Source organism: Agelaius tricolor, unplaced genomic scaffold, assembly GCF_023055355.1.
Source record: "Agelaius tricolor isolate 1412-34295 unplaced genomic scaffold, bAgeTri1.0.p SCAF_4, whole genome shotgun sequence".
Taxonomy (NCBI): Eukaryota; Metazoa; Chordata; class Aves; order Passeriformes; family Icteridae; genus Agelaius; species Agelaius tricolor.
Window position 1 is genome coordinate 29,200,424 of NW_027269264.1, and position 21,536 is coordinate 29,221,959.

At 34.5% G+C, this 21,536-nt stretch overlaps 1 protein-coding gene across 38 annotated transcripts in view; it reads left to right on the forward strand.

Moving 5' to 3' along the window:
• Window positions 1–21,536, forward strand: part of PTPRD (protein tyrosine phosphatase receptor type D) — a 1,154,223-nt gene that overhangs the window by 699,741 nt on the left and 432,946 nt on the right. For all 38 annotated transcript variants that reach the window (XM_071425013.1, XM_071425049.1, XM_071425014.1 and 35 more), the window contains one exon: window positions 7,742–7,785. The gene's annotated coding sequence lies outside the window, so the exon portion shown is untranslated. The remainder of the gene's footprint in view (window positions 1–7,741; window positions 7,786–21,536) is intronic.

Genomic DNA, 21,536 nt, shown 5'->3' on the forward strand with positions numbered 1-21,536 from the left:
TCCATGATCCAGAAGCAATGATTATATGTCTTTGCTAGTCTGAATTACACCCTATCTGACTTCAGTAACAATTTTATCCCCTCAGTAACAATTTTATAGGTTACACTGAATGCCTGATTAAGATTTATATTCTATAGAACACAATGTTCATTTAATAATATCATCATTATTGTTGGGTACTTTACTGATACTTTTGTAGGTTAGAGTTCATGTGCACAAACAGTAAGAAAAGTCACTTCACTGTTATGTCATGGATAAGAAATAATAGATCATCCAATTTTCCAAGACATGTTTCTCCTATCTTTTATCAGCACACTTCTATCAACATATTTAGATATTTGTAGCAGGTTAATATGGGCCATTTTCACCTGGCAACAGCATCAGTCCTTAGCAACAGTATGTCTGTATTCAAACTACTGGTAACATTGAGCCAAAATGGAAGATCAGACTACAGAAACCTTTGGATAATGTATGTCACGAATTTTCATATATTATTTCACCTTGGCAACCAGTTCATTTAATTCCCTAGCAACTCGGAATATAAACTTTGGGTTGTTTTTTTTTCTGTTCAAAATTACCTCTTGAGAACAACTAATATGATTCCCTTATTAACTTTAATGATATTCAGTGTTTCACTTATTTCTAGTTTAAGATAAATGGCAGAATTCAATATTGCACAGCAGTGCTCTAAATCTACGCAGTATTTCATGGCTTAAAAGCCATGAAAATTAAGACAGTACAGCTGTAATTTAATTTTATTCTTCTACTTCTTTATATATACTAGTATATAACTGCTATTTCAGAAATTTTTATTAGTACTATAAATGTACAAAAATCATTGTGTTCATCCATCAAACTTCTTGTATCCTGTTTAAGCAAGACTTTATATTGTTTTGATAATAAGGGCCTACATATTCCTCTACTGGAATATTTGAGGGGAAAATAATTTGTCCCTGAAGGGAGTAGAAAGGCTCCACTGCTATTTTATCCCCATTCATATGTATTCCATTTACTTACCCATTGGTAGAGAAATATCAGTAAAGTCATGGTAGGTATCTTAGGATAAATATCCACTTTGGCTGTTATTGGATCTGTAGTGTAGCAGATCTTGTGGGGATTATTATCTGGCAGTGGTTCCTCTAAGTGTTAGCATATCATATAAATTTTGTTTTCTACAAGTATCTCACTACATTGAAGCAGTTAAATTTCTCACTTTTCTATTTAAAGAGCTTTCTGGACTCCATGTGTGAATAATTAAAGGAGTATTATCCCACTTTGCAATCTTAAGGAGATTGATTAAGTTAAAATATATTTGTGTATATCATAGAAGTGACAAAAAGGGAGAAGAAAAGGGAAGCAATGTGAATGATCACAAAGCTTGCTAGTTCTATTTGTGTCTTCTAATTTTTACTATGTGTTTCCTTATTCAATTGCAATAACAAACTATCTGTTCCTCTCTTCCCCTGCCTCCTTCCCTCTTCCCCCAGCAGTTTAATGGGCTGCATTGAAAATGAACTTTGTCCCTTTTTCAATTTTTAGTATTGAATTTTGTTTACACAGTCTTTCTAGTCTCCATATGCATTTTTAAGCAACAAAATAATTTTACATGCTCAGAGGAAGCTTGAGATTTTAGGGATATAAGTAATCTGACCCACAAACACAATGACTTTTCTGGTTGTTTTGCTGATCAGACTTTAATGTTGCAACTTAGGACTTGTCCACACACTAAGTAATATTATTTATCTTATGTCATCATGAAGCACTGATCTGTTCCAAATCTTAACTGCAAATGATCTTCTTTTATACAATGTGCACATTGTAAAGGTATACAATTTTTTCTGCATATACAATTATTTCTATATATCCTTTCTGCCTCAGTAACTAGACACAGAGGACATTTCTTATTGTTGTCATGGGCATGTTTTGAAATTTCTTCACTTCCCATGGTGTATTTCCACTTAACTAAACTCAATTTCAGCTTATTAAAAACAAGGTGCTCTGGATTATAAAATAGCCTCCAAGCAATAATAAGCACAATGAAAAACAACAACAACAACAAAACAAAAACAAACAAAAAACCACCAACACTAAAACAAAACCCCAAACCAACTCAAAACCTAAAAATCTCTCTTGCTTGAACAAGAAAATATATGACAAAATGTGGTGAAATAAATTGTCTATTATCCATATTATTATCTTTCAGTTACTCGTATTCTCTTTGTGTGCTATTCTTTTTGAGGCAGAGGCATGAAAATTCTGTTAGCGTACCAGACAAGAATGTGATTTCTAGAATGGCAGTTCTGTGAAAATTTTTAGAGTTCTGTGTAAATTTTAATATACCTGGTAATGTCCTAACATTAAGTTACTACATTAAGTTTTCCAGATGAAACAGCAAATATATATCTCATAGCAGCATGTAAAATTATGAACACATATAAATATATCTTCAGATTTCACAAACTTTAGATAATCAACAGAACTGTTCAATATATTGTGAAACCTAACACTGGAATTCTTAATGAAGAAATCAAAGTCAGAGTTTAGTATGTCTTATTGCCACAGAATCCACTAGTACCTTTGTTCTTTTTGTAAGCCCTTTACATTTATTTTAGCTTCAGCATACCAAAAATAAACATTTTCCATATAATTTTTTTCATGAGAAATGAGCAAAAGGTATCTTGTAATCCCTTCTTTGGCTGTAAAGACAAGTTAAGACACAATAAAATAGTATTTTATCATAAGAAATAGAAATGGCAGAGATGTTCAAGCACCACATACAGAAATGAGAGGCCACATTTAAAATTTAATGTGATTAATTTATCTTTTAAGAATATGTTAGAAAGAAGTTATATTGGATGACTAACCAGTTTATTCCCTTGGGGAAAAACAGGTAGAAAGGATTCAGGCTTTCAAAACAGAACAATTGTAAAGCTATTATTTATACAGGGGTTTCTGGAATAGGTATGAAATAAAAATCATATTTTAAATTAATTTCTGGTGCTAGTTAATGGACTGATTCAAACACATAATGGGGCTCAGGAAAATTCATGCATGGCATTCAGTAAATTTGGAACCAATCCTATGACTTCTCTAGGCTAACAGAAGAATGGTGAATATTGTAATTCAGATTTTTAAAAGCATTTAATGAGTTTTCAAAGTCAAAATGAAATATTGAAATGCCGATATCATGAATATGGCAATGTCAAGATAGACTAATAAATCAGGATACAGATTTATTTATGCATGTCTCTTCAGTTACAAATAATTTTGCAAATTAGGAAGAATATTCAAAAATAGTTCTGAGATTTCTAATAGCCAGACTTGGGATAGATCAAAACACTGGAAATTAGTCAGAGAAAATAGCATGATAAGAAAATGTAGACGTAAATAGAGATCATTTCCTTTCCTTTTAAAAGGAAAACACGGACAATACATTTTTTTTTGAGGAAATGAACAAAATAGTAACCTTTATTAGGTGGAAAATTCTTGACATGTCCTACACAAGAAAGGAAAACAAGTCATTGCTGTAGAATATTTGCAGACATTGTTCTAAAATGCAATATAGCTCAAGAGACTTAAGGTTTTACATGTCACAGATCGGACCCCAGCTAACACCACTTAAATTAATTTTTCTGGAGTGGATACACTTCCTTGCAGTGTGTGTTACTGTTGTTAATCATTTTATTGACTGAAGTTCATCCCTGTGCAGAGGATCTCTCCAATACCCATGGAGAGAAATTAAAACTTGTTCCTGCAAACACTTAAGCATCTGCTTATTTTTGCATGAGTAAGGAGCTCTTTTCAATTTTAGCAGGCTTGCTGATGTGTATAGACTTCAGTGTTCATAAATGTTTCATAGCATCACTGTTGAGAAAGACTGTGTTCCAAATACGCGGCACACTCATCCTGTACTAGCCCTCAGTGTAATTGTACATTTGCATTAAGTAAGCTGTTTCTTCTGCCGAAATACAAAAAAAAAGCCAGCTGCTTGATCACCTATTATGAAAAATAAAAATATGTTCCTATATTCCTTACTTTTGTCTCAGAGGAAACATTTTACTGATATGTAGACCAACAGGCAAAAGGTGCAATACCACTGAAAGCAGTGGAGCTGTAACTGATAAAACTAATACTGGTACTAGGCTGCAGACTTTGTTGCAGTGCTTCTCCGTAAGTTATTGCTTGAATAGAAACTGCATATTTAGGCTTTTTAATTTATAAATAAAATAAAAAATAATAAAGATTCAGGGAATCTGGCTTTTCTGCGAAAGATTGTCATTGAAAGATGTACCAAGAAAAGTGGGTTAGGAGGTCTGTAAAGAAGACAGGTACCTTGATACTGAAGACAGTGTCTGGCTTAAAATAAGGGGAAAAAAAAGAAATAAAATAAAAAAAACTAATTTAAAAAAAAAATTCAAAAAGGAAAGTGATGGAAACACCAGTCTGCTCTAAAGCCAACAAAGAATTTCTAAGTGGTGGTTCCTCTGACTAGAGAGAGGGAGGGAATTGTTGAAATATGAGAAGAAGGGAAGACTGAAAGAATGAGAAACGGAAACCATTATATCATTCACTGGAAGAACTTCATATGAAGTTGACATACAAAGGGCAAATTCAAAACCCTATATCTTTAGCAGCAAAGTCCTCAGGAAGACCTGAAATGATGTTTTAAAAATATTCTTGCAAATGGAACAGAAAACTTTCCAGTAGCAGACAATTCTTCATTTATCTTAATTACATTTCATCTCTCAAGTACAATAAAGGTCGTACCCGCTGATTGTCCATTAGATACTTTATTTATTCAACAGTAGCATATGTAATTTACTTTTCTAAAAATATGCCTTTCCTCTGAAGCTTTCTTAAAATACATTTGTTTTATTTATTGTTATGTTTTTGGAAATACATGGCCTAAATTGCCTTAGAGCACAGTGACATTCCTTTGCTCAATATATTTAACACTCAGTTGGTCATTTGCATTCAATGCTTACTGAAGGAGCTAAATCATGGATAATTTATGTCTTTTACCCTGTCAGTAGAACTTCACTTTGACTATTCACATGTGAAAAATTATTCATTCATCTAAGTATTTTCAAAATTCTCCCTTTAGGTTAGGGAGAAAGAGGTATTTGGAGGGTTGACATTTGTGTCTCTTTTGCTGAAATTACTGAAGAAAGGAGCACCTAGAGTAAAAACCTCTCTTTTAGCTTTAAATGGGAACTACTGTTTATTATACATCTTGCTACAAACCTCCTGGAAGTACGTGGTAAGAGGGTGGAAACTGCATTGAAATCCAGGGTCATGCTGACATGCTGACATGCTTCCTGAATAGATGATATACAAAAAAAAAAAACAACAAACCAATCATTTACTTAGATGTGGTATTAACTTTTTTACTCTTCTCATCTCTACAAATTCACAGTTTCCCCATTCCCAAAAGAGCTTTTTTCATTCTTGCAAACAATATTTTGTGAAGAGTAACTTTTACATGTTCTGTCTCTAAGGTCACCTCCCAGTGCCTTTTCATGAAATTAAAAAAAAACAAACACAAAGAACAAACAACAACAACAAAAAAAATTCCCAAGTATAAGAGAATAAAATATATCATAATAAATTGTTAGTACCAGTTTAGAATATTGTTCCCTTGGGTGTCTTCAAAAATACAGTAAAAGTACTGTGGAGACATAAAATCAGATTATGTTCAGGATCTATGAACCAGAGCAAGAATCAAGGCCACTTTAAAATGAACAAACAGTGAAGCTGTTCTATCAAGCTTGGCCTGGCACAGACACCTCTATCAAAAATGAAAGTACAAAGGGAAAAACAGAACAAAAAAACGTGTTGATTGTTGCAGTGTCTTCTCTTGGGCCCTGAGGCATCTGCTGCACAGAGAACAAATGCTTAGATTTGAATTACCTTCCTTCCATTTTTGTGTCTCCTGCTGTAGTCTTGTAAACTGAATTAAAATCAGCTTTAACCATATTTCTTCTGCTCATTCTTTTTTGTGGGCACAATATGGGATAGATAAGTCAGCATGGTGTACATAGGATCTACCCTCTGTTTCCCAGCGATGGGCAAGGTTCCAGCACAAGGTCCAGGAGGATGACGTATACCTAAACCAGCCCCTCCTCCATTCCTGTAAGATGGGAGAGTAGAGGTAGCCAGAGAGGGCAGGAAGACCTGATCGCCTTGTAGTGTACATAAGGAGGCCTTCTGCAAGAACACAACATCAGTTTCACTTCTCTCCACAGGCTTCAACATACACTAACCAGGTTCCTATAATATTACTTTAATTTCTTAATATTCTAATCTGGAATATGTGTGTGTTTGCCAAGGAAAACCATTAACTGCTGGTTTCTATGTAAATTACATGAAATAGATAAGTAGTTTAAAAAATTTGGTTGCCTCAGAGGTATGTTCAGCAAAATCACTGTTAAAGTGACAGTTCTTCTCTCTACCCAGGTTCTTTTAAGACTGACTAAGATAACAATAAAAATTTTGGTAGAAAACTGAGGATGAGTAAATCCTCTGCTGTGGAAAACATAACCAAGGAAAGATTTCTCATTAACAGAAGACCCCGTCTGTGCTATTTGCAAACTCATTGCCCTAGTTTTGTGCATGGGGGGATAGGACTCTGTCTGGCTTCCAAGAAGGGTGTGGCTTCCTGTCAAAAACCACCGTGGTGGCATCATCTGCCATTGTTCCTTGTTTCCAGATCCATTGTGAGCACTTCTGCATGTGAATCACTCTCTCTTTTGTATACTTCTTTTATTAATATGCTTGTTGTTGCTTTTTGTTTTTTCTCACTGTTGTTTCTAGTAAACTATTCTTATCTCAACTAATGATCTTCACTTTTAGTGCTTCCAATTCTCAACTCCAAGCTGGAGGGGGAAATGGGAGGGAGAGGGGGAACAAGCAAGTGGTATCTAGTTTGGAAGAGTCTTGGTGGGGACATCAAATTGGGCAGCATCATCCCTAAACCATGACCCACACAAAAATCCTTTTCTATTTCTCCATCACAAATAATGGTTCTGTGGGTGTTTTTCAATTAATTAAGCCACAGAATATTAGTTTTAAAATCTTCAGGTAGAATTACAGAACACAAATTTAAGTTGAAGACATTCTGCCACTGCCTTGAACTTGACAAATCCTCTATCATTGTTAGATCCCTTGGAAGCCAATAGTTCTGCTTACTAGAAAAGTGCAGCACATTTTGAGAGGCAATTCCATTTGAGAGCTGCCTTTAGACCACTTAGAGGGAGTGTCTGTAAGTTTTTCATCACATTAGCTAAGTATTGAATTGGGTTCTTGTGTTTTCATTTTCTTAATTTGAAATTGAAAATATTTATTGATTGCATTCAAAAATCTAAACATAGCACATGATTCTATAAATACTACTTCTGTTTCTATTCCCACAATGAAAGTGAATATCTATTTCAGTCCACTGAAGAAGATTGAGTTTATTTTTTTATAAGTCATAATTTGAAGGATAATTCTTTTGCCTTTTGTATTATATGGATTTACTGTTATATAGAATGAAACCTAAGAAAGTATGTGTACTTTTTAATTGCATAGAAATCTTTTTCTATTAGAGATTAAGTACTCAATGTACAGAATGTTCTCTTCACTTGGATTCAAAATTAATAAAAAATAAACTTCCTTATGACAAATTTTAGTATAAATTCTCTAACTACATAATTTATTATTCATTTCACAAAGTTTTACTTTGCCTATTTGTTTTCCTTAGGTGAGGAACTCAGTGGACAGCAGAAAAATCTACAAAGGTTCAAAGTAAGATTTCACATCTACTCACTTTCTAAGTCGTCATAGTCTTTTTCCTGTAGTCTTTTGTTTTGGATTTCCTGTTATAAACCACAAATATCTTTCTAATTAGCAATTTTTATTAAATCTTGGAAAGCGTATCCTGTTTGAAATTCAAATTTCTCCTAGTCATAAAATAGAACATAATTATTGAATCAGTAGACTATATAATAAATACATAGATACCTCCTAAGGTGTGGGAGTAAGATCATAGATCAGATTTTGCAGTTTTGGAAAAAAAGTCTGGTTGCTTCAGCATGATTGCTAAATTGTGCTATGAATTAAATGGAAATTTAGTAAATGCATTGAATGATTTACATTGCAACTAAAAAGGGTACTGTGCATTTCTAGCTTTCTGTTTTGTGTACTATCTCACACTGGCCTTTGTACCAGGAATAATACTTACCTATAAAGGCTGAGTAAGACTGGACAGCAATACACTGATTGTTGTAAATATTCTGCAAGGTATAGCTATATGAGAAAGGGGTGCCAAGCTTTTGTTACTCTTTCTACCTACTTTGTATAAGGTAATATGTTTGATAGGTACATATGACCTGACCTCTCTTTTTAATGAGTAAGGTAGGGCATAAACTGAAGTATGTCAGTCCCCAGTGATAAATGATTTATGACAAGTAAAGTATCACAGAAAATTTGTGATTATTTTATATGTGTACAGGAAGTTTGGAAATTTATATTACATTCTATAGACTATAAAATATATGTATGACAATGTATAGGAAATATGGTGGTGTTGGTCACATTATAAAAGCTCAATTATTTCTGTAATCACGGGTAATCTTCAAGTTTCACACCTTAACCTATTAAATTTAAAACTGTGACAGAAAAGCTGAAAAAGCTAGCAGGAATAATACCACTTATGTACCTGGGATTATTAAGCTATTTAGAGAACAATTAATTATATGTGGGTAAATATAGAAGAATACTAAGATGATTCTGTGAATGAGTAATAGTCAGGTGAAATTCAGCATGCAGGAAACGTGAATTTATATATCTTGAGAAAAGCAGTCCTAATATCACAAGCACTCATAATTTGAAAGTGATTATTTTTCAACCTGAGTTAGATAGCTCATTTTTAAAGTAAATAAAGCAACATGAAAAAGAGGGCAAGATGAGGAGCATGATAAAAATGAAGGATCAAAGATAGTAAGTCAGTTAATGTGAGTAAGGACTACATATCTAACATGCTTTAATCTGGAAGAGACATAAACTGAGGAAACCATAGAGAAGTTTATAGAAATAATGTTTGGGGTGTAAAAAGTAAAAGAAGAAAGCAATCACTCATATTTTATTACAGTACTAAAACTGTAATAAAAAATAAAAAATAAAATTTTTCAAAGTCTGAAAAAATGGAAGTAAAGTTAAGAATAAATGCAGCTTGTAGAGAAAATCTGAAACTTCTTGCAGAAAGTTATTTGGGATTAAAAATATGCCATAGTCTCAAGGAAGAAAAATCCCATAAATATGTAAATACATCGATAATCCCTCTAGCTTCAGAAACTCCCTAAGGAGCAGTCATGTGAATACATGCCTAAGGGTAGTAATACTATAAAATTGTACTGTTCTTACATTTCCCAAAATTTCCTTTATTAGCTGCTTGATACCCCAGGGGCACTATTGCATTATAAATTTGACCATTATTGCTTTTATGCTACTGCTTATAGAATATGATACGCAACACAAAAATATAGCTAGAGAGTTAAATAAGTTACCAGACACACACCTTAGCCTCTCTCTAGCCTCCCTCTTTTTATGGATTTTTTATGGTTTATTTCACTCTCAGTCTTGTGTTAAATGACAGTGACAATACCAGAAGTCCAGAAAAAAACTTATTGTTGGGTATGAAGTTCCAGCAGAATTCATCTTTGCTTAGGTAAATCATGTTGCATAATCCCAGCAAATACAAACTATGTTCTGTACCAGCCTCAGTGGAGGGAGATATTCTAAACCATAAGAGACTTAGTGAAATTCAGCCAGAATTTTCTTCTCAGATATTCCTCACTAAGATGTTTACTGACAATAATATGGAATGAAAAGAATTAAGGATAATAAGGAAAACTGAACATACCAAGCAAGAAAGGTTGTTGTGCTTCTAGGAAAAAACTGGAATTTATGATACGACAAGATAAAAATAAAGATAACAGATTAATGGGATTAGGCAATTCAACTAAGAAATACCTACGTGTTGAAAATTCAACTGGTACTATGTTTAATAGAAAAATAATTATTTAAATTCTTCTCTTATGAATTGGGGGGGTTTTTTTGAGCGGGAGACTCACATGTTTTTTCTTCTTTTTTTTTTTTTTTTTTGCTTGGCTTGTTTTTTTTAATGTAGAAAGAAGTATTATTATAAATATTAAAAAACATAGAATGAAAACAGTGGGTAACATGGGAGAAGCTATTCTTCCCGCAGTCACCAACACCTATCATTCTTTTTTATTTTTATTTTCCGTATTGGCATTAGCCAGATAAGTTTCTGTTCTTTCTGGCTTATATGTTGATAAGGGATTGATGGGCACACATATCACTATACTCCTGGACAGGCGCTGCCCAAGGTCTGCATTTATCGGCAGAGGTGCTACTTAACAGCATCACCCTTGATCAGTACAAGGTATTATTTTAAAATATTCCCTCTATCTCTCTGTCTTTTATGTTTCAAGCCAGAAAGAAATAACAGAGACAAAGACTGAAACAGGGTGTCTAGAGCTAATTGACTAGCATATTTAAAGTGGGTTGTGGTTGCTTAGAAACATTTATAGACTGTAACTGAAGCTTCATTATTAAATCGTCTGCAGGGCAATGTAGGACAACATGTTTTTACAAGAGCAAGATCCACAGAGAAAGATGGTTTGTAGCTTAATATTGAAAGGAAACATATTTACAAATATTTTTTTTTACATTTTATTTTTGAGTCAAATTAAACAACATTATTGAAAAAAATTTAACAACACTTATGTCAGTGCAGTAAACTGAAATTCAGTGTCATGACAACTCACTATTTATTCTTCAAGACCCTCTGTTAATTCCAGAAGTAGTTATTTCTACGTGGCTCCCCTTGAGAGTAGGCATTTATTTATTACAGTAGAGTGCATATTGTATAGGAAGAATCTGATTTTGAAGATCAAAGGACAATGAGATGTGTAAAGTGCAACAATCTTAGATTACACAGATATATTGTGTAACAATGTTATAACAAAAATCTGGAAGGGAGGGCATACTCAAAGTCTGAACTCTGTAGAAGGGAAGGCAAACAATATATCCTACAAACATATTGGTATTTCCAAGGCAGAAGTCTTATGAAAAGTACATAAAATAATCTATAACCAACTATATTTGTCAGGTGAAATCTCATTAGCTAATTATTTATTTCAAAAAGATCCATAAATAATGCTTATGGAGTCATTTGTTTTGGGATCCTTCATGACAAAAAAATGTTCGGTGTTTCTAAAGCACATTTTAAATTTCTTCACAAAGCATTAGTGAAATTTCAGGGAATTTTTATTCCCAGGTAATGCATTTTCATTTTCCTGCTACACATGAAGCCTTTCATACTTCTGTTGCAGCCATGAAGTCACTTAAAACATTGAGTCATGTATCTTATAAAAACTGACAGGTTTCTAGGAAATTTTTCTCTTTCCTGAATCCAAGCAAAATTACTATGCAAATAGCATGGTGAGAGGAATTCTAGCCTCTCTGGTTGAAATCTAGATTTAGACTTCATTGAAGTTTAGTCAATAAAAACTATAAATCATAAGAACACTATAGGAAGTCTGGCCTGTGCGGAATTAGCAAACAAAGATAGTTGTTTAAGTGGGATTTTTTTTTTTACTGTGCAAATTATTACTATGCATTGAATTATTTCTACTTACAAAAGTTCTAATTGTTCCAGAACAAAATAGTATCTATTAACATACACACAACTCTCTCTCTCTCTCTCTCTCTCTCTCTCTCTCTCTATATATATATATATATATAAAGGTAAAAGGAATGAATAGTAAAAAAACACCATTTAATGAATCATTTAATTTCAGTGTTTAAAACATATGTTACTAGGGTGTCACAGTAAATGTGATTCTTCCAGCTTTCTTAGTTATCTATCTTGTGAAGACGTTAGAAATGATGTAAAATATTTAGTAGGTTACTGATCAAGACTAATCTCTTCTGGTTACTTCTTGAGTTAAGATTGTGTAGAATTAATCAGATTTCTGAGCCCTGTAGACTTCTAGTTCAAACTTACCTTTACCAACACTATTTAGCCATAAAATGACTGATGAAACTCTCATCATATGAAACTCTGCCCCATGCATAATAAAATGCTGTCCCCTATATTAAGTGAAACACTGAAAATTGGAATTGAAAAGATCACCCAGTCTTTCTATTAAATTAAATCATTCTTTTTTGCCAAGTTATATCAACAATATTCAGAAGAAAACTATATTATTCAATACTGTAGTACATCCTTAACAAATATTAATAAAATAAATAAAAAAGCAAGGTTTATCTTATTTCATGCAGATTAAATATTTTTTTCATTTTATAAATTAATGAAAAGCCATTAAGTGAAACCATTATTGGAAAAGATATATTCAGGAGCTCTATTTAGAATATTTTCAGCTTAAAAGCTATTACACCTCAGGACAGTGATAAAGGAAATGGGCGTGACTTTTTCAACCCCAATGAGTCATAAGGGATCTTTTTGGCTTGGAAAAAAGTTAATATTTTTGAGAAAAGGTAAGTGGTTGTTGCAACTCACTGAGACATAAACCTGTCATCAAATATTTAAGAAGGCAGAATCAGACTTATAATTTGATATAATTTACTTACTACTTTCACACTCAAATCTACATTAAAGAAGCTCATAGATAAAATGAATAATATTTATTAGAGAAATTATTAGGCTCCCAAGATTACAGAACTGGGCTATCTAACAGCTACCAAAGAGAAAAATCTCTTCAAGTAGCTTCTGTAATTTTATACTTACCATGTGTTCATGAAGTAGCAAGAGCTCTATAGGGGATTTTTTTTTGCATATAAGGATAACATTTGATGATGACCTAAAAAATTGTGGAATGATGAGTAATGACTTTTTCCCAGACAGACAATTTTTTTATTCTAATTCTATTGGATCAGAGGGAACAACTTATTATAGGTGTTACTAAAAAAAAAAGAAAACAATAGTTGAGAATGCCAAGAAAGGATATATTTCCAGTTCAGATAAAAATATTTGTAAGAGTTTTCAAGTGAATTACCTTTACATATAAAAACAGTACAAACATTTCTGTATAAAATAAGTTGGAATTATGAACCTTTTAAAAGAATTCTTACACTGTTGTGTGTAATTTGAACTAACTTGACTATCCTAGAATGAAATTACAAAAACTTTTCACCGATTGCTAGAATAAGAGGAACCAAAATATCATTATTGCTTTAAAATATAACAGTAAAATTTTGTAAACATGAAAGGTCACAATAGTTTATTCCCTCTGTCGTCAGCTAGATTGTTAATGGAAATCCAGTATTTTAAAAGACTCTCTGAAATGAACCACCATCCTACAGAAAGGATGTTGTCTCTTTTCTTGAAATTCACAGGAGGCTGTTTTATCTATAAGAAACTGAGGAGGAAAGTACTTCAGACTGATACATTAAAAAGGAATGTCTTATGATTTATCATGCTCAACATTTGTTGGTAAAGACCACTAAGTCAATTGAAATACAAATAAGTACACAAGAACAAAAACAAACTGCAAGTTTTGTGCTTTCCTCTGTTATTGATTAGCCCGTTAAGGCATACTCCCTGTAGTGTAGCATGCAATCATTTACTTAACCCCTTTTCATGTCTAAGTCTGCACAAAGGCACCAGGAACTTGTGTCTTCAGCCATTTTAACTCTCATTACTATGTTCTGAATATATGACCACACAGCCAAGGGAGAGACTGTGCTCCTGGCCCACATTTAAATTCAGTGTGAATCCTTCCTCCTTGCCTAGAAGTAGCACTGAATTCACAGTGGGATGAGAATTTCCCTACTTTTCCTTCAAGTAGGAATGTGTAACTTTTATTGTAGTGAATATCGGGATTTGAGTTCTATCACTTATTAACTGCCTAAAAGCACTAAAGAAGACCTGGAGATACTTTAAATGAGGGCGAATTGAATTCATGCTCCATTTAAGGACTGCTTCAGCACTGATGGTGTAATGAAAAAACAAAATACACAGTTTCCAGTGGTTTGAAATAAACTGACATGTTCCCTTTTTGTTTACATGAGGCAAAATTAGCTGAAGCTGTGAATCTAAACATTGGGACTGATTCCATACCAGTTTTATCAAACCTGTCATTAATTTAAAATTTTCTTTTTTTGGATGGATTAAACTTGTAAGGACTAAAAGCCAAATTATGGTCTAGACACCAGCAATTAGTGTTGCAAGTCCTGTTCTCTTGCTGTGGGCACTGTGCATCTTAATAACATGCCTAAAGTTTGAGTTTATTGTTTCCCCTAGTTGGATGCTGCTATTGGATTATTTTTTTATCCTGCTGTAATCACATACATTAGTTCATCTGACTTTTTCTCAGCTACCAAACTAATAATTATTAGACTGCTTAATAATATATTTAGTGCTGATTTCACTATTTATTCATGCAGATTTCTATTCTTTTTTTCTTCCTGTAACCACTTTGTCCCAGTTTTGTAGGAGATCAAATGTTCCCTGAAGCACAATACAAGAGCAGTACATTCAAGAGCAGTTCATCACTAAATATTTCTTCATAACAATTTAACAGTGTCTGCTTGATGTAGGAGAGAAGAATTGCCAATCCTACAATATGAAACCAAGCAACAAGAGAAGAAGACCTATTCACCCTTTTTAGGGTCTTATATTTTTTCTGGACAAAAAAAAAAAAAATGGCACCTAATTAATTGAAGAAAAGGGCAGGGATATATGTATGATTTATGTAGAGTGTATTCTGAAGTCCCGTAAACATGAAAAGGTTAATGTTGCTGGTATGGATCAGGTTAAATGTTTTCAAAAGGAGCTAGGAAGTACTTAAACAACAAAAAGTGCCTTCTAAAGATTCTAATCTAAGCATTACATTCTGATTTTTCACTCTGAATGTGCGAAAACTTGTGTAAAGTGCTCCTATGGAGCACCAGTTAATTTTTACTGAAAAAAATTTCACTATAGGATCAACTACTGGGAAAACCAATGTTCCATTTCACTTCATGAATCTCTATCCATACATTCTATCTCTAAACATGTTTTGGAATATTTAAGTGCAAGATAGATGAAACATGTTCCTTTCTCTGGACTAGGATTAGTTATCCTCTAAATTATATAACTCAGATAAACCAGCAATTCCTTCAAAGTGCAATTTTCTGCTAAGATTTTTTGTCCATTATGACATAAACATGTGGACTAAAAAAAGGAAGTAGATTAAAGTGTCAAAGAGTCTTTAACATATACAGGAAAATGGAGAAATTCTCTCTCTTCAATAAGACTAAAAGGTAATAGCTTATTAAACTAATTAAAATAAAGGCTGAGACATCAATAAATCCTTTACATACATACTGAATAAATGTACTATTTATAAATGCATTTAGAGGATCAACACCACTCAGAAAAATACAATTGGCAAGATATAATCTTGATATAAAATGAAGCAGAGATTAACGATCAAAATCGAACAAAGAACAAAAATTAGTGGGTATTTTGTTTAGTGTCTGTGTTTTTCTTTTTAATGGTCAGAAGTGTAAATAGTGAAGGGAAGGAACCAAAACAGTTTCAAGATGGATTTCAATAAAACTTGCTGGTGTGAAACTTCAGGAACTGGGTTTGTTTGGCTTCAGAGGGGCCAAAAGGGAGGACAGCTGGTTTTCTCACGTCTAGCATTATTTCAGAATCAATTAGCTAGAATCTTATGTGCTATGCTGTGTTGATCTCATGCTCTTTGTTTTAACTTCTTGTGAGGAGAGATCAGAAATACACTAACCTCTGCATCCCTTGTGCTGCACAGCTTGGCTTTGAGGCTCAGGTGTATTAGTCTTTTAGTGAATCAATGAGGAACAATCAAAGCAGCAGAGATTTCATGACATCATGGTTGTTCTCCTGGTGCCACTCAGGACCACATCCTGTTTAGCATTACTGTTGGGAATGCTGCCTGAAACTGAATTATGAGCCACAGGGGAAAAAAATGTTGACCAGATTTAATGCACATTTACAAGCAGCTTCTTCTGTCATTACCTATGCCTTCCCTTTCTTCCCTTTTTCCTGTTACCTTCTTTTTAATTACACTATTTCAGAACATATACAGAAAGAGATGGACATGTCCATATCACTGAAAACATGTAGTTCTTCCATTAATGGCAGTAAGACTAATTTTTTTCTTCTGATGCAGATAGAATTTCTTTTTACTTGGTTTCTGTGACTAATTTTAAAATGCAGATTTTTATGTATTGATCTCCGAAGGAAAGTGGTCAGGTATTAGGTCCGTTATATGTGACTTGTTTCAGCCTCAAAATTAGCAAGACAGTATCATTCCCAATTCTAATCTCTGACTCTCATTATGATTTTACATTTTAGCTAAAAGCTTTCTATTTACAGGAAAGTGAATGTCCATGAAAAACAAAGGATCAATTCACATCTATGATTAGAAGAAAGGCAGTCACTCATTTTTTAATAAAAGCATGACCCTCAGTTCCTAAACAATCACAACCTTAATATTAGCAACAGGAGAGCCATACAAGCTTAGTATGGTTATCATCCACACACAATTTGGAGTACTACATCTACAGTAGTAGTACACCATAAATTATGCATGTCTTCCTGTCATATGGAATACTTCCTGTGCTCTAACCTCCTCTAATTATTGATGTTAGTATGTCAGAAGACTTCCCTGAAGTTAAAGAAATACTGTTCTGTTGCACCGATCATTAAAAGACTGATTAAATGTGTCTGAGAGCAGTGTGTGTGCCTAATTACAATTACATACATAAGTACTAAACTGAGTGGACCAAGCTTGCTTGCTTTTGTTTAATTCAATCTGGATCTCTAATAGATTTTCTGCAAAATATCTTCCATAAAAGAAGTGTCCAATTCTTTAAGCTTTTCCCCCATATCCTGATTTTTTTTTAAAGCATTTACCTGCAACAATTTTATCTAATAGGGAATTCAGACCTTCTAGATTTACAGCAAACCTAACATTAGTGTTAAGGGTCTCAGGAAAGAACTTGAAGGATTACTTCATGTTCAATGTCTCAATTTCATGACAGGTATTACATCTCACATACAACACATAATTTTAGGAAAAAGGATATAGGATGGTGGTAAAACCAGTCCTTTAAACTTAGTTACAGATGCTGAACCTTAAATGTATGCCAGTGTTGATATGAATGAATAAAAGCTTTGGATGCCAGGTTATGATTATGAAACACACTTCTTTCTTGAAAGAGGTAGTTACTCATCTTCAAATAAATGCGCAATTATTTTGCAGTGAAGCCCCCCCAAAAATGGTGGCATGTTTACCGTGCCCAGAGGGTCACAGTGTCAGAGATACCTGTACTGGCAGAAGCATCCATCACGGGTCACAGTGCAGAGACACACTGGTGAACTTGCTTGGCTATGGAAGCAGAATAGCATGTTCAGGCAGGATTGCCCCTGAGCTACTGAGCTCTGAAAAGTGCCAGGGCTTGTTAGCTTACAGGCTGTGCCTTGCTAGCAGAGGCACACTGTTTCTAGATGAGAGCTGGCTTCTGTGCACCTCCTGTGCTCCCTGGTGCTGCTATGGCCGCATTAGGATGGGTGAAGCAAATGCAGGTGTCATGATTGCTACAGTGTGAGCAGCTCATTTCTTAGAGTAGCAAAGGTTCCTTGTCCAAGTGCTTAATAAATGCTGCACCACAGCAGAAATTATATCTCAACATTGCATTACAATTGATAATTATAATTTGGTACATATGCCAAATTAAATAAGCATTGAAATTGGAATAGTCTTAAGTGATGTATAACTAATTTTTGGGTTTGAGATTTTTCCACGTGTCCAAACAGTTAAACAGTTTGTAGAACTAGATGGAATTTTAAAATTGCATAGCATTTGCTCATTCATATGTATGTGAATGATATTTCCTGACTAAACACTGTATTTTTAAAATTATAACTTCATTTAAAAAATATTTTCAGAATTACAGTCTTTATCATATATTTTTTTAAAATTTAGTAATCCATATCAGCATAGTGTCTCATAACTGTGCTGCAGAAAACAATTTCATCTCCTAAAGGAATTGCTTCTCTGATTATTCAGTACTAACTACTCTTAATTTTCAGGTACATATATTCCATTTTAGAGTATGTCAGCATGCTATTTATTCTTAGGAGTACATATAATTGTCTTATTGCTGCTACTATTTCAAAATACTTCATGAAACACAAGAAGTTAGCACATTTTGAAGATTAAATATAAAATACATCCAAGAATTTTTTTTTCCCAAGCTAAGTTAGGAACTCTTCTTCAAAGCATGTTTTTTAAAGAGAAATTCAAGCAGTATGTTGAGAAATATCTGAACGTCTTATATTTGAAAGCAGAAAGTCAAGATATGACTAGAGTCTGCTGAGCTCCAGGAAGTAATTTTCTGATTTCCTCAAAAATATTCCCAGATTTTCCTAATAATATTTTTATTAACAATTACCTGATAGAGTATACATAATGAAGACTTTTTTTTTGTTTTGTTTAGAAATTAGGAGTGGGATATTTCTTAAACAGCTTTTGCTTGTAAGATTAGCTTGCTGTGGCAGAACTGTCTTGAGACAGAAAGTGAGGGAGGAGGAGAAAAATATGGGTTTCTATATCTTCCATTACATTTACTTAGACAGCTGATGGAACTACCAGAAAACTTTTCAATATTGTCTTTTATGTGATGAACATCCCAATACTCAGTCTTCCAATTATCTCTGTGGGAATCAGAAGGTAGTAAGAAGCTTCAAGTCTACATCCATGGCCTGTTAAATACATGTGCGTGCGTGCGTGCGTGCATGTGTGTGTGTGTGTGTGTGTGTGCATATTGTGACCTATTGTTTCTTTATACTGGCAATAGGTACAGATGATTTTTGTTGTTGTTGTTGCTTCCTAATCTTTTCTGTTTCAAAATCAATGCCAAGGGGAAAGTGTGGTTCATATTGGATACTCAGATTTCATTTTAGGCCTGAACTTTAGCTCCACTCTCCAGCTGGCCTTTAAAGGGCAAGATAAATACCCAAAAAGTGAAAAATGATGCATTTGTATTCTTTTAAAACAAACAGAATTACATGTTCTTAAAACCAAAGGTCATTTCTTTTTCTAACAGTCTTTTAGCTTTTCTACTTTAGCTTCCCTCAAAAAACAAGGAGTTATATTTCATTAGTTATTCTTTCATTAGAGCCAATAATGTTCTGAGCCTTTATGTAGTACATACATTATTAAGACATTGAATTGTTTTCTGTAATTTTTCTGGGATTGACAAAGTGAAAAACTTGCAGAATGAATAATTTTATGGCAATTTAAAACAAAGTTAATGCATTAAAACCAGTGGAACATGATGTTTTCTTTAAACCAACAACTTTTTTTCTAATCAATGACATGTTCTTCTCACATTTTTCTTCCAAGTTCCTTTCAATGAGAAAAAATGAGAAAGAAAAAAACCCCACCAACAGCAAGGCTTTAGCATGGTATAAACTACAGCAAATTCAAAAGAATCAGCTGCTATTGTGAGTATGGGCTTATTCCTATATTCAGTCAGCCCCACATGTTCTAAACCCTACCACAGAGTCATAGCAAAGCTTAGGGTTGAAAAGACTTCTGTGATCATTATTTCAACCAATAATCTAGCACTGCCCACACCACCATTAAAACATACCCATAAGTGTTACATCTACATATATTTTAAGTATTTTGAGGGATGGAGACTCAAGTCTCCTGAGCATCCTGTTCCAATGTTTGACAATCCTTTTTGTGAAGAAATTTTTCCTAATATATATCTAATCTAAAGCTCCCCTGACACAACTTGAGGCCATTTTCTCTTCTTCTATCACTCATTTCTTGTAAGACTGACCTCCTCCTCACTACAACCTCCTTTGAGGTAGATGTGAAGAGCAATAAGGGTATTCTTTTCTCCAGGCTAAATCACTCCTCACTTACTCCTCACAGAACTTTATTAGAGCCAATAATGTTCTGAGCCTTTACGTAGTACACTAGCTTCATTGCCCTTCTCTGGACGTGGTCCAGAAACGCAGTGTTTTTCGAGTGGTGAGAAAATGGGATGCAGCACTTGAGGTGCAGCCTCACCATTGCCAAGCACAAAGTGACAATCACCACCCTGGTCCTGCTGGCCACAATATTCCTAGTACAAACTAGGGTGCCGTTGGCCCTCCTTCCCAGCTGGGCATACACTGGCTCAGGTTCAGCCATGGGTGATAAACATGCTCCTTTTTCCACTCAGCATGTTTCCAGCCACTCTGCCCCCAACCTTCTGGGATTGTTGTGGCCCAGCAGCAGAACCCAGCACTTGGTCTTGATGAATGTATTGAACATGGTTCCTTTCAGGATCACTGAAGGAGACCTGGTTACCCAGGACACAGAGGCCAAGGCACTCAACACCTTTTTTACCACAGTCTTCACCAGCAAGTGCTCCAGCCACACCACCCATATGTGGAAGGTGAAAGGAGGGGACTAGGGGAATGAAGAACCATCCACTGTAGGAGAAGACTGGGCTGGGAGACTGTTTAAGGAATCTGAAGTTGCAAAGTTCATGGGACCTGAGGAGATACATCTATGACTCCAGAGGGAACTGGTTGAGGAAGTGGCTATGCCACTGTGCCATCATATTGGAGAAGTCTTGGCATTGCAGTGAAATTCCCACTGACTGGAAAACGAGAAATATAATACCCATTTTTAAAAAGGAAAATAAGGAAGACCCATGAAACTAGAGGCCAGTCTGTCTCATCTCAGTGTCGGGCAAGATCACGGAGGAGCTCCTTTGGGAGACTATGCTAAGGCACAAGAAAAACAAGGAGATGACTGAGGCAACATGTCTTCACAAGGCAAATCATAACTGAAAAATTTGGTGGCCTTCTATGGCCACCATTTCTTACAGCAGTGGTGGACAGAGGTGTAACAAAAGCCATCTACCTGAAGAGTACAAATCATTACAGTGTTCCATGTCTCAACCTTGTTTCTAAACAGGAGAGACATGGACTTGACAGATGGACCACTCAGGGGATAAAAAAATTGGTTGAATGATCACATTTGAAGAGTTTTAGTCAATGACTGATATCCAGTTGGTGATTCCTCAGGGGTCTATATTGAGACCAGCACTTTTTAACATCTTTCATGCAACATGGACAATGGAATTCAGTGCATCCTCAGCAAGTTTGCTGATGACACAAAGCTGTTTGGTGAGGTCAACACCAAGGGCCAGGCTGCCATCCATGACAGGACCTTGACAGGATTGAGAGATGGGCCTGTGTGACCCTCAGAAGTTCAGCAAGGCCAAGGACAAGGTGCTGCACCTCCATCAAGGAAATCCCAAGCACAAGTACAGGCTGGGCAGAAAATGGATAGAGCAGCCCTGAGAAGAAGGACTTGAGGGTATTTGTTGACAAGAAGCTCAACATGAGCCAACAGTGTGTACTCACATCCAGAAAGCCAAGAGCCAAGAACCATGACAAGCAAACTGAGAGTGGT